Raw genomic sequence first — 14,815 nt, forward strand, 5'->3', positions numbered from 1 at the left:
TGCACCATTTTCAAAGCCATCATGACCAGAACCCCACTTATCTTGCAGACAAGCTCTCCATCTATAGTGGTTATCTGCACACCAGCATCCAGAACACCATCAGACTGCAGACTAAGAAACAGCACGGTAGCAGGCCTTTCCCTTCTTCTGTACCCAGGAGCTGGAACAGGATCCACATATCCATCAAAACTGCTACTGCACTGCTTCAATTTACATCACAATCTATTAGCCGTCAATAACTCAGTTACCACATATCACTCGTTGACTTAGGTTTGTCCTTGACTCTATACAACACTCTGCTGCCTTCTAGCTAGGTTTACACTATCGAAATACCATATACATACATACATATAACCACAGGCCAGGTATGTTGGATTCAACGGCTTGATATATGATTCAGACTTCAGATGAGCTCAAGGGTTCCCCACAAAGGACAACAAGGAAAAGTTAGTTGTAATCCTTGTTCTGCATCATAGGAATCTTCAGCAAGGTTCCAAACACATGAATAGTCCTTCCTGTTTGCAGTATCCAGGACTCCTTTTGCCACATATGAATAAGCTACACAAATGGGAGAGGAGTTGGCCTGATGGCTAGGGCGGTCGACCTCGAATTTGGGGAACTGGGTTTGAGTCTCGGCAATGACGCTGAACATCCTGTGATTCTGGGCAGATCACTTAATCTTCCAGTGCCTAACAAAAATGAATGTGTCCTGATGTAATGCAACTGGTGCTATGTAAGTGCTCTGATACCTGATTCGGGTCAAGTTCGTGCTATATAAATCTCTCTAAGAAAAAAAAACTGGACATTTAATTTGTTTTACTCAGGTCTTTTAATTAAGGTGTTGCAACAGCCATTCTTCGAATATAAGAGTCCGACATCAACAAAAACCAACATCAAGAACCCTTTTACCAGCCTCTCCTCAATCTGGCTATCCCCTTACCTAGTGGCACTGGTGAGTGTACAGTCCAGTCATAATGCTGAAGCAGTATTATTTTTCAGCTCCTCCCAGGACACCTGTGGTTTGCAGTCTCAGTGCAAAAGTCACATTGTTATGATCACCTAAATAACGTATTATTACTCTAGCAAATGCAATGCTCTTAGTCTAATTGGTGCATATGACTTGTGTACTGGTGCTTTCAAGAATTCAGGGGTGGGCGGAATGTGCGTAGTCACGCTATGCAAAGCTCCGCGAAACGGTAAAAAATATCTGCGACAACACAGAAATTCCGCAAACACGCGGAATTGCTTGTTCTGCCTGTTCGATATGCTTTTTTCCTGTTCGCAAATGCTGTTTGCATGCGCGGGGAAAATATCTTGCAAACACGCATGTTGAAAGCGCGAACAAGCAAAAAATTACGCGAAGCCGCGGAATTTTTGGCAATTCTGCGTCCTCCGCAGAAGGCAAAATTACCCAAATTCCACAAATTCCGCGAGCGGAACGGAATTCACCGCCCGGGCCTAGTATTCAATCAAAGGGCTACATTTCTTCATAAAAGGTTTTTCATCTCACTGTAGAGCAAATGTGTCAACTTCTTGAGCATAAGAATTAACTGTAACCCATAAAATCACTGATAAATGGGTTGGGGATCATTTTTCCCCAATAAAGGACAATCCGTTCCTTGGTAAAGCCCATCTGACAATTAAAAAGAGCCCTTTGCTTAAAGTGTACCTATTCATTGTTGCCCGACATTAGGCCCAGCCGCAACAGACCTGGCTCTTCCTGGGCTGGGTATCAAAGGATCACCTTAATATGATTAAGAACTTCCGGCCAGAAGCACAAGGTACTTACCTTCGGTAATACTTTTCTGGTGGATACAGTATCTGTCTGAGGATTCTTCACCTTTTGAATTACCCCATGTGAAGCATTCCTTAGAAACTTTTCTCCATAGCTCTACCACGTCGACAAGGATGTCACAATGGAACAGCTCCGCACATGCCTCCGAGTGACGTCATCAGAACCACATTAAGACCTCATTGGCATGCTGACGTCAGTTCCACCGATTTTTTCCATGCCTTCGAGGTCAACTGGTGAACATTTTCACAAGTATACATAGTATACAAAACCAATCAAACCTAGAAAATCTACAATATAAACATTTCCTAGTGACAAGTATCACATTATTCCAATTATTCCAACAATAAAATACATAAATTACATCTCAATCATTTTTCAGTATAAACATGGAGGCAATGGGGAAGGGGGTGGGTCAGTGAGGAATCCACAGGCAGATACTGTATCCACCAGAAAAAGCGTTACTGAAGGTAAGTAATTCATTCTTCTGATGGATACATCTGACTGTGGATTCCTCACCTTTTGAATTGAATCCCCAAGCTGTCCGGTCCTGAGGGAGGGTGCCTGCCTACTTATACCAAAAAATCTTGTAGCACAGAACGTGCAAAGTGGCCATCCCTCCTCACCTCCGGGTCTAAGCAATAATGCTTTGCGAAAGTGTGGAGGGAGGCCCAAGTTGGCACCTTGCAGCTAACCACAACAGGGACACCACTAGCAAAAGCCGAAGAAGAAGACTTAGCTCTGGTGGAATGAGCTTGAATACCTTCAGGAGGCTCCTTCTTGGCCAAGGCGTAGCAGATCTTGATACAGAGCATGATCTACCTCGACAGCGTTACTTTGTGGACAGCCTTGCCCTTCCTCTTGCTCACATATCCGATGAAGAATTGGTCGTCCAACCTGAAGTCCTTAGTTCTGTCCAGGTAGAAGCTGACTGCCCTCTTAGGATCCAGGCGGTGAAGTCTCTCCTCCTCCTTCGAAGGGTAAATGGAGGATAGAAAGTGGGTAAAGTGATAGATTGCTCTAGGTGGAAGGGAGTGACCACCTTAGGCAAGAAAGCAGCACTGGTCCTGAGAAACATCTTATCCGCATGAAATAAGGTGAATGGAGGCTCGGAGCTAAGAGCCTGCAGCTCACTCAATCTCCTAGCGGCAGTGTTTGCAATCAGAAATATTGTCTTAAACGCTAAGAATCTCAAGGGGCAACTATGCAAGGGTTCAAAAGGCGACCCCATCAAGAAAGTGAGAACGAAATTCAAATCCCACTGAGGCATGATAAAGGGAGTGGGAGAAAACCTATTGGTAAGGCCCTTAATGAATCTCATAACTATGGGAGATTTGAATAAGGAGGCTTGGTCTGGTAAACAGAGAAAAGCCGACAAGGAAGACAAGTAGCCCTTAACAGTAGCTACTGCACAACCCTGTTGTGGTGAGGAAAGAGTGAAACTCAGAATATCAGACAAATGGGTCTGCAAAGGATTAATCGATTTCACTCCACACCATTTAACAAACTTGGCCCACCTCCCAGAATACACAGATTTGGTGGAGTGACTTCTAGCCGATAAAATAACATCCACCACATCCAGCAGGAGAGAGAAAGAGCTCAGATTGCCCCATTTAATCCTCAGGCATGAAGGTGTTGGCTCTGGAGGTGGGGGTGTAGAACCTGCTCTGCGACTGCAAGAGGAGGGCAGCCCTGAGAGGGAGACAGAGCGGAGAGTGCGATGAGAGATAAATGAGGTCTGTGTTCCACACCCTTCTTGGCCAATTTGGAGCGATCAATATGACTTGGGCCCGGTCTTGGCAAATCTTCCTCAGAACTTGAGGAATCAAGTGTATGGGAGTAAACGTGTAAAGAAGCTGTGAGCCCCAATCTAACTGAAACGCGTCCCCCAACCCTCCCGCATGAGATACTGGAGACTGCATAACAGCGGGCAGTGCGCATTCTCATAAGTGGCAAACAGGTCCAACCGAGGAAACCCCAACATTCTGAAAATGTGATGGACCACCTCTGGAATGAAACGCCACTAGTGATCGGCTGAGTACTGCCGACAGACTGTCCGCACGAACATTCAGTACTCCAGCCAGATGATTCGCAGTCATGCAAATCTGATCTTCCCGAGCCCTGGACCAGAGTCGCAGAGCCTCTTTTCAGAGATGATACGACCCCACGCTTCTCTGTTTGTTGATGTACCACATCACGGTATTGTTGTCCATCAGGACTTGAATCAACTGACCGCAAAGGCAGTGAAGAAAGGTCCTGAGAGCCAAACTTATTGCATGCAATTCCAGAAGATTGATGTGAAACAATCTTTCCTCTGAAGACCAAAGGCCTTTGACCTCCAGATCCCCAGATGAGCTCCCCACCCTAAAGTGGAGGCATCCGTTATTACTGTGGCCACTGGTGGAGGAGGATGAAACGGCTTCCCCTGAGGTAGGTTGTCCAAGACACTCCACCGTAAAAGCTCCACTGCAGTGTCTCTGGAGATTCTGAACACCTCCTTGAGATCTCCCTTGTGTTGTAACCACTGCCTGTGGAGGCACCACTGGAGGACCCTCATGTGCCAGCGTGCATGGTTGACCAACAGTATGCAGGAGGTAAACAGACAGATCAGGCGTAAGACCTTCAGGACTGGAACAACTGCTCCATTGTGAAAAACTGGAATCATAGCCAGGATGTCTTGTCTCCTCTGGAGAGGCGGGAAGGCAGGACTCACAATAAAGTCCAGTACTGCCCCTATGAACAGGATGCGCTGAGAGGGCACCTCATGTGATTTGGGTATGTTTATTGAAAAACTCAAGTCGAACAACAGACGCATTGTCTCTGGCAAAAGATGCAGCACCATCTCCAGTGACTTTGCCTTGAGCAGACAGTCGTCCAGATAGAAGAAAACAGGAATCCTTGATCTTCTGAGATGTACTGCTACCACCGCCATCACCTTTGTGAAGACATGAGGTGCTGAAGTAAGACCAAACGGAAGGACCGTAAACTTGTAGTGTTGGGACCCCACCGTAAAACAGAGATAATTCCGATGCAACTTCAGTTTGGGAATGTGAAAATACGCATCCTGCAAACCGATCAGCGCCATCCAGTCTTACTACTGCAGCACTAGAAGAACCTGAGATAGGGTCAACATCTCAAACTTTTCCTACTTGAGATAAAAATTCAAGATCCTGAGGTCTAGGATCGGCCTCAACTGGTCGTCCTTTTTGGGAATCAGGAAGTACCGAGATTAGCATCCCTTACCCCTTTCCTTCTCCGGAACCACATATATCACACCTTTCTGCAGTCATATTAAGGTGATCCTCTGAGCACCAACCCTGGAAAGGAGGGGGAAACCCATTTTCTACGAGATCCAACACCCAGAGATCTGAAGTAACAGACCTCCAATTTCGTAAAAGATGGGACACTGGTCCTTCCACGGGTCCAACATGCTATAGGATGGAGGAGCTAGAGCTGTTTCCCTGAGGTACCAGTTGGTAGGGTAGGAGAAGAGGAGGAGGAGGAGACTTGCTGCCAAGCTGTGCCTCTCAGACAACCTCTACCTATTCCTCTGTATGACCTATACAGAGGGTTTGCCTGTTGCTGCTGTTGTGACTGCTGTTGTTGTTTGGCTCGAAAGGATGAAGTCCTGTAAAACCCTGAAATCTGCAATACCCCAAACTCCTGGGCTAGGACTGGAGATCCAACAATCTTGCTGTGGCTCTACTATCTTTAAAGCGCTGTAGCACCGAGTCTGCTTTGGCACCAAAAAGACGAGAGCCGTCAAAAGGCAAGTCCAATAGGTGGTGGCCTGTACATCCGGTGAAAATCTAGACCCCCTTGCCCATTACTCTGGCAAAAGAGTCTGCAGCATGTGGAAGACTCATTTGAATGACCTGACAGGCCACAGCTTGGGTATCAGACAGTACTTCCGCTAAATGGCCCTGAACATCCTCCGGAATCTTAGGGAGCACCTTCCTTGCTAAGTCTATCAGAGCGACCCAGCAGGCATGTCGCAATTGTTGATTTCAGAGCAATACTGGCCGAAAAGAACACTTTCTTTGCCAATTGCTCCATCCTTTTAGATTCTCTATCTGCAGGCGTGGATGGGACAAGCCTGCAGACTGTTTAGAGGAGCATGATGCCTGAACTACCAAACTCTCAGGAGACTGGCTGTGGTAAGGAAAGAAGGATCTCCTGGGGCCACCTTATATCTCCTTGCCAATGATCTGGACAGTGCAGGGGCAGTCTTTGTCTTCTGCCACACCTCCAATATTGGCTCAGGCAAGGCCTCATTAAAGGGAAGCAGAGAAGGGGAATGAAGCACCTCCGTTGAAATGTTAGATTTAAGCTCTGCAGTAGGCAGTGGCAAATCCAGCAGATATGCTTCCTTCCTTATTACTGAGAGTTAAGAGAAAACCTCCTGTGCTGGAAGGCCTTTTGGTGTGGAGAGCTCCCATTCAGGTGATATGCCCAGTTCACTAGCCTCCTGCAGGCCCTCAAACACCTGGGTCAACAATGGCACCCTCCTCAGCCTCGTCCTGCTACTCTTGATATCCTTCCTCTTCCAGGAGCCATTGTGCTTCCCTTTTGGATCTCATCCTTGGGACCAGTGTCAGCAGCGCCAGATGCGGCGCTGTGGACTTCGGGACCGGTGTCGATAGAGGCTCCACAGGAATAGTAGAAGACGCTGGACGAGTCCAAGTCAGCGCCGGACCGGAGCCAAACGGCGCAGGAGAAGAACCATCTAACGACACTCTTCCCTCCAGGGATTGCACCAACGTCGAGAACCTCAGCGTCGGGAGAGGAAAACTCCCTGGAGCCATCGGCATAAAAGGCATGAAAGGTGCCTGAGAGAAGTGGGGTGGCAAACCTTCAAGGGAGTAGGTAAGCGGTCCCATGGGGCCAACCGGTGCACCAGCAGGGTTAGCCGCTTTGGGAAACATGACAAACATCGCATTTAGGAAATGCAACAGATCCGTACCTGAAGCCGAAAAGGCTAGATATCCTGGATCCGGTACTGCCGTTATAAGGCCGCTCAAGGAGGCAGTCTAATCAGCTCCGGTTGTGTGGCCAAAGACCCGGAGCCAGAGACTGAGCCGGATTCACCTGAGAAGAGGGGAAAGGGGAAACCTCCTCCTTGTGGTGACATTGGAGAACTGAGGACCCCAACTTCAGTGTTTCATCCTTTGATGACCGACGTCTAGATCCATGGGGCCGCTTCTTTTTATGCTTCCTTGACAACTTCGAGGTATGCGGACTCGGCGATTTGGTCTTGGATCTCGACCTCCTTTGGCCCCTTTTCTGCTTTTTTGCCTTGGCCATTTACAGCTTAGCCTCCCTTTCCATTAACGCTTTCGGGTTCATGCGCCTGCATGACGAACACCCCTTGACGTCGTGGTCAGATGAAAGGCACCATAAACAATCCTCATGGGGGTCAGTAATCGACATATGACCAGAAATGTAGAGCCCTGGAAAAAAACATTACACGCTGACGGCGCGGAAAAAAAGGGAACTGACGTCAGTACACCAATGAGGTTTTCTTATTGCTCCGAGGACGTCACGTGGAGACCTATGGAGAAAGGTTTCTGTGGAATGCTGTGTATGGGGTAATTCAGAAGGTGAGGAATCCACAAGCAGATGTATCCATCGGAAAGTCTTCATTTGTGGACAACTCGACCTTTTGAATGAATGAATGAGTGTACAGCACACAGCTGCCCAAATGGGCATCCAAGATAAATATATGCTGCATGATACTAGTTTCTGCTTTACATCTCCGGCAGGCAGGTTTAAAAATTGGAAATTTTAAAACACAAACAAAAGCATCCAGCCTATCAAAGACTACATTTATTGAATGTTTTATATTTTTCTTAATTTAGGATGGAACACTGAAGCATATACCCTGACACTGCTAACTAAACTGAAAAGGAAAAAACATGAAAAACAGAATACATGCAGCCAGAAAGGCAGCTGTTATGGAATGACAAAATACTACTTCCAGACAGTAGCTTCCCTCTCCCATCATGCCTTTTACTGGCAGTAACCCAAATGAACAAGTTACTTACCTTCGGTAACGCATCGTCTGGTAGAGACTCTATCTAGCTGCAGATTCCTTACCTTTGAATTTCCCAGGCGTCAGGCTGGATGTTATGTTATGTTATTGGAGTGTCCCGGCTCGAGCCTGTAGGGTTCCAGAGAGGGGGCAATTAGAACAAGAAAGTTTTAAGCTGTTTCTTAAACTGGCTTAGCTCTTTGATAGCGCGCAGAGAGACATGCAGCGAATTCCAGGCTGTCGCAGCCCTGACAGCAAGTGATCTGCCACCCATTCTTTGGAGGCGCATCCGAGGAATTTGCGCAAGCAGCTGAGAGGACGATCTCAGATGCCTAGTAGGCAAATAGAAAGCAAAACGTCTTCTGAGATAAGGCGGACCTCCAGCGTATAGAGCACGATGAGCTATGACCAAGGCCTTAAACTCAACACGCTTTCTCACCGGGAGCCAGTGTAACATGCGCAGATGATGCTCAGTGCTCATCCTAGCCGGAATGTTCAGCACCAACCGGGCTGCCGCGTTCTGGACCACCTGTAGCTTTTTAAGAATATAGTCAGGAAGGCCCAGACACAGCCCATTGGCATATCGACCCGGGAGAGGATCAAAGCCCGAACCACTGTTTCCTTCACTGATCTTGGCAGTAGTGGAAGAAATTTCTTGAGAGACTTTAAAGTATCCCAAAACAGCTCCCCGCCAGTTTTTTAATCTGGGTTGAAAAGGACAGCTGCTCATCAACCCAGACCCCCAGGTTTTTAACTGGGAGGCCTGAGCACGAGGGCATGGGAAAGTCAGATGGCCAGAGTGATTCCCTGAAACAAGGGGGAAAATTACCATAGAGGGGGATTTCAGGTTTTGCCTCGTTGCATTTAATTGAGCCGCCGAAAGCCATTGAAAAACGGCTGTCAGGCACTCCTGCACCCTTACGGTGGAGAAGTCGGATTTGCCCCGTGGTAACCAACTGCGGGGGAGACGAGAAAGGCGGTAGCCAGACCTGTTGCGACCGTCCCGCAAGAAAGGATTCCAACCATCTCCAGGCTCGTCCAGTGATACCAATGTCCGTTAGTCGGGCCAGGAGCAGAGCATGAGGGACAGTGTCGAACGCTGCCGACAGATCCAGCATTATGAGGGCTGCACTTCCGCCCGAGTCCAAACAGTCGCGAATGGCTTCCGAGACCTCGAGCAAGGCGGACTCAGTGCTATAGGCAGCTCTGAATCCTGATTGGGCTGGATGCAATAGACTGAACCCCTCCACAAAGTCAGTGAGCTGTTTGTTGACAGCCTTTTCGCAAATTTTTGCGAGACAGGGAAGCAGAGAAATAGGGCGATAGTTCCCTGGGTTTTCCGGGTCGAGTGATGGCTTATTTAGTAGTGGAAGGATTTTTGCCTGTTTCCACTCCAAAGGGACAACTGCCTCTTTGAGGGAGAGGTTAATGAGTGTATTCACCTCAATATTGACCACTTCAGCAGTAGAGGTCAGTAATCTGGCCGTACACGGATCCGCAGGGGACCCCGATTTCATAGATTTCAGAATTTTCAGGGATTCCGGAAACTGTTGCTGAGCAATACCCTTTGAGCGCGACATCGGGTGTCTCAATTTGGCTCCTCATGACTAGGGCCCTGAAAAGGGGAGTAACCCCACCTCTACAATATCAGTCTGCAAAGCGGTGAGGCGTGGGTGGAGCTGTAAGTAATCTGCAGCTAGATAGAGTCTCTACCAGATAATGCTTTACCGAAGGTAAGTTACTTGTTCATCAGATAGAGACTTCTAGCTGCAGATTCCATACCTTTGAATCAGATACCCAAGCCATACCATCCCGGCGGTGGGTTGCGGACTCGCATCCTCAACTAAAAAGTCTTGCAGGACTGAACAGGCAAAATGATGGCCACGTCGCTGCCTGACAAATATATTGGACTGGGAAACCCCTAGCAAAGCCTGTAGTCGCAGCCTTTCCCCTGGTGGAATGGGCTCTTAACCCCTCAGGGGGCTGCTTCTTTGCCAAGGCAAAACAAATATTGATGCAGAGAGCGACCCAGATGATCCTTTTATGCACTGCCCTTACCTTCTTTGCTCCAACATACCCCACAAAGAGTTGGTCATCCATCAGGAACTCTTTTGTGAGGTCATGGTAGAACAACAATGCTCTTTTTGGGTCCAGTCGGTGGAGACACTTCTCTTTCTTAGAGGGATGCGGGGGAGCAAAGAAGGTGGGCAAAGTGATGGACTGAACCAGATGGAGAGGTGTCACAACCTTTGGCAAAAAGGATGCCCTGGTGCCAAGCAGCACTTTGTCCGGAAAGGAAATATGATAAGGAGGCAAACAAGATAACGCCTGCAACTCACTCACCCTCCGGGCAGATGTAATCTAAGAAGTCTGTTTTGATGGTCAACAGCCAGAGGGGACGATTGCGTAAAAGGTTCAAAGGGAACACACATTAGATAGGTAAGGACCAACATAAGGTCCCACAGTGGCATAAAAAGTGGTGTGGGTGGAAATAAGTGAGCCACCCTTTTAGAAATCAATTTACAATAGGAGACTTGACGAGAAAGGGCTGGTCTCGCAGCAGCATAAAAGCAGACAGAGCAGAAAGGTAAACCTTGAGAGTTTGCCAGGGCACATCCCTACTGGGCAAGGGTTAGAATGAATAAAAGGACAACAGAAAGAGGAGCAGAAAGAAGGTCAATGGACCTTTCTGTACAAAATAATAAAAAGTTCTGCCAACAGCAGGCGTATACCGTCTTAGTGGAGGGCTACCTCGCCTTCAAAATAACATTACAGACTTAGGGAGGAAGGTCAAAAGCTATCAACTGTTGCTATTCAATCTCCATGCATGAAGGCGCAGAGTCGACAGGTTCAGGTGGGGAACCCGCCCCTGCTGCTGTGACAGAAGATCCTCCCTAAGGGGCAGCCTGATAGGATCGATACTGATTCTCAGAAGCTCTGGATACCAGACTCTCCTTGCCCAGTTTGGAGCCACAAGAATGACTTGGGCTCGGTCGCTCCTGATCTTCTTCAGAACCCTGGGCAGGAGTGGTTTGGGCAGAAAGGCATACAACAGGCCTGAGCTCCACTCGCTATGAAATGCGTCGCCGAGCAATAGCCGCCTTGGAAACTCCAGCACGCAGAACCACTGACACTGCACGTTCTCTTCAGAGGCAAACAAATCCAACCAAGGTTCTCCCCACTGCTTGGCAACGAATTGGGCGCTGGTTAAGCGCTCCCATGCTGTATGCTGCTTCCTTACCTCTTACATATCACCCGAATATGACTCTTCTGCAGGAGACGCTGTTTCAAAAATGTAGGGAGCGAATGCATATTCAGACATGGGGGATCTATATCATGAAGGGAAGTTCCGCTCTGCAGAGCAGATGTTACAGGGTCTACAGCAAACCCCACTCAATTTTTTTTGTATGTCAGACTGCGACAGGGGATCCGGACCCTTACCCCATTGCAAGTAATGCTTAAATGCAAGACAGCCACACAGCTTGTCTCCTTAATTTATAGGGCAGTGCACACACAGAAGGAGGTATTTGACACACCCTCCCGCGCGCGATGGGGTGAAGAACTTGGCTTGGCGCTTACAGATGAGCAGTGGGAATATTGTTGCCTGCAGACTGAGAGGGTGGCGGCCAGCAGCAGACTCCGCATGATACATTATAAATACCTGCATAGATTATACTATACGCCGGCTAAGATGCATAGATATCAGCTGAGAGATACGGACCACTGTTCCAGATGTGGAGCTCCTGGAGCGGATTTTTTGCATCTGGCATGGCTGTACCCTGGGGTGAATGAATACTGGATGCAGGTCTTTAGGGCTTTGACTCGTATGTCGAATACGCATATTGAACCCACGCCGTTGATGGCATTGCTTGGTTACGTCAAACCGATACAGGCGACACACCGGAATTATGTTGCCCTAGTGCTATTAATGGCTAAGAGGAGGGTGGCCTGTCGGTGGGGCAGGGGACGAGCCCCGAAAATCAAGGACTGGATTGCTGATCTGGTGACATGTCAGGAGCAGCTTGCTGCGTATGCAGAGCTATTACCCAGTGCCTCTAGGCCACGGGACATATGGGCCCCCTAGACCTGCTACTTGATTGAACATCCGCAGGAGGCATTGGAGCCTGAAGCAGTAGGGATCACACACTAATGGAGTGGGAACACAGAGAATGGGAGGGAGGCTTACTCATATTGCATAGTAGAAATGCCGCTGTGATTCTTCTGCTGCCCAATGTTGACAGACAAACCAAATGTGTGGATAATAGAGTACAAGGGGACAATGGCAGTCTGATTTTCTGATGATGTGTGCACAATGGTAGGCCCATGAAATAGGACACACCCTTGCTGGCCTTTGATGTTCCACTGTCTTAATGCTATGAATGGATGAAGTGCATATGTAGGATGGTTAATTTAAAAATGTAAATACAGATGTGCCGCCAATACACTGTGTATACTTTGTGATGATGCTAACGATGCTATTGTTTGTATTAAAATAATAAACACACAGTTAAAAAAAAAGGTTCTCTCCACTGCTGAAAGAGACTCGGCTCCACCTCCAACTGGATTCCGACTGCAGGAGAGAGAGAGGAGAGAGAGCGAAGACAGGAGAGACGGGAGACGGAGAGGCGTAGAGGCGGAGAGGCAGAAAACCGCAAGCAAACCGCGAGCAGGGAAGGCACTATTCCCACTGTTTCCCCTGTTTCCCCTCGCCTACGAGGGGAGTCGGAGCATTGCACGGTGTGCGGTGAAAGGTGCGCGGAGGTTGCGGAGGAGCGTTTTCGACACAGAGCCTTCGACAGAGCAGGGGAGGTGAGCGCACCCTGTTTGGATCTAGAGCAGCGGCTGTACCTGTGCTTGCGGAGGCCGGCGCGGCTTGCAGCGCCGGAGCAGCTTGCATGCCGGTGTGACCGTTCTGCTGCCTCCTCGCCCCCTTACTCTGCTTCACTCCACCTGTGCTGTTTTCTTCATTTTCTTTGAAACTGAAGACACAACTTCTCTAACCGCTTCTGACGCGGCGCATTGCTAAGCTCCCGATCCTCAAGTCTGTGTTTTCGCACCATCCGCACCGCCTGATTTGAGCCCGTAGCGAGCAAGGAGGACGCCAAACCGCTGCTCCCTTCTCCCGGCTCTCTGCCCCCCGTCCCCAGCTTATGCCTCGCAGCTCTTGCCCTTGGCTTCTGGAAGAGCTCTGAGCATCTGAAGAGTCTTCACCCTGCTTTACCGCCCCAAACGTTGCCGCGATCGGAGAGGAGCAGTGCAGAGTCCTCGCAGAGTCCTCGCAGGACAGGATAGCAGAAAACAGCTGAAAACACCAGCGAGGAGATCAGAGGAGATGAGAGGAGCGAGGTGAGAGGTGCAAGCAGTTAGCGTGATTTCTCAAGTCACATCGACCAGCACCCCTCCCTCCCAAGCCCCCCTCTCGTGGTCCAAGTCAAAAAAAAAAAGAAACTTGAACCTGCGAACTGACGCCGCAGAAAAGAAACGAAACGGACAGGGCCGCTGACCCATCGCCAGTTCAACCCGGCCAACAGCGGAGCTGGAGTGAGCTGCGGCAAGGCGAGGCACGCACGAGAGGACACGGGAGAATACGGGTCAGAGGACTGGCGAACTTGTATCCGACACAGCTGACGCAGCGGGAGACAGTGGAACACAACGAGACGCGGTAAGGAGCAACCTCCTGACGCTGTCTTGTTGTTTGTTGCTTGCTGTGTCCAGTGGTGTGCCTAGTATCCAGTGTCCTGCCTTAACCCCCCCTGAGGGGTTTGCCAGCGTCTGACCTCAAGCTACCTCTCCCTTGTCCCTCTGCCCCCTTCGCCTCAGACGACGCCAGGCGTCTACTTGCTTTCTGGCAGCAGCAAACGACCCGGCCACGGACCTGGGGGGGCTTATCTACACATCTACCCAGCCTTATCTATTCCATTCCAATCTAACCTAACAACTTTAAACTAGGCCTCTAAGAAAACAGGCCTTCAAGATAACAGAGATGAGATCAGTTAGAGTCAGGGAATTGCTATCCAACCCCCACCTGAATCCTTCCTCAAAGTCTAAGAAGAAAAAGAGAGCACTTGACCTGCACAACAAATTGCATCAAGATGGCCTTCAAGGGCTTGAAGAGGTTACCCAAAACACCTCAGTCAAGACAGTAAGGAGCGTTCTAACGGCCTCATCAACCCCAGCCTCATCCACAAATGGAGATGGTAAAAGGAAAGGTCAGGACAACACACCATTAAAGGCCAGCTTCATTAACCAGAGTTCTGCCACGGTCTACCAACAACAACGGGAACTGGAACTACCAACAGTTGCCGCACTAGGCCTATCACTCCCAACATCGCAACCCCCAATCATCACCAGGACTAAGTCACACCCAAAAACTCTTAGCGAATCAAAGGAGCTCATTTTTATAGAGAGACCACTAGAAACATCAGAAACAAAAAGAAAATGCACAAAACAACCTAAGATATACACAAAATTCTCCTTCTTGAAAGATCCAGGTTTAGCAATCTACTCCAAGACCGGATGCATAGAGGGTCTGCAAACTCCTCTCCTACCCGAGGCAGTCACCTATACTTGTTTTGATAGTCACACAAACAAACGCCTTACTGCCTATAGGGGGGAGCAGTCGCACCACACCAGACGATCCACCAGTCACAAAAACATCGCCAGCGCTGAGGAGTCTGGCAACTTCACCGCCAAAGGTCGACCAAGGAGCAATCAGAAGAAACTACCAACGCTTGGCTAACATACGCGACATGGACACGGACGACCGCACAAGAGAGACCACACCAGAAATGGGCATGACAGTCAACTCCCCAAATAACATCTCAAAGGAGGAGCTCCACTTAACTGAAACAAACAAACTGCATCAGGAAAGTTGGGACAGCCAGGAGAAGCAGGACAAGAAACTGCAAAGCCCACCTATGACAGAAGACAGTAAGGATAGAAACAGCCGGAACATCCAAGACGCGTTACCCCGACAAACAAACAGAAACTCC

At 48.8% G+C, this 14,815-nt stretch overlaps 1 protein-coding gene across 1 annotated transcript in view; it reads right to left on the minus strand.

Moving 5' to 3' along the window:
- The window catches only part of DNAH10 (dynein axonemal heavy chain 10), a 1,995,301-nt gene that overhangs the window by 608,530 nt on the left and 1,371,956 nt on the right, over positions 1–14,815 (minus strand). The gene's annotated exons all lie outside the window — the stretch shown is intronic.

This window comes from Triturus cristatus, chromosome 11, assembly GCF_964204655.1.
Source record: "Triturus cristatus chromosome 11, aTriCri1.1, whole genome shotgun sequence".
NCBI classification, from domain to species: Eukaryota; Metazoa; Chordata; class Amphibia; order Caudata; family Salamandridae; genus Triturus; species Triturus cristatus.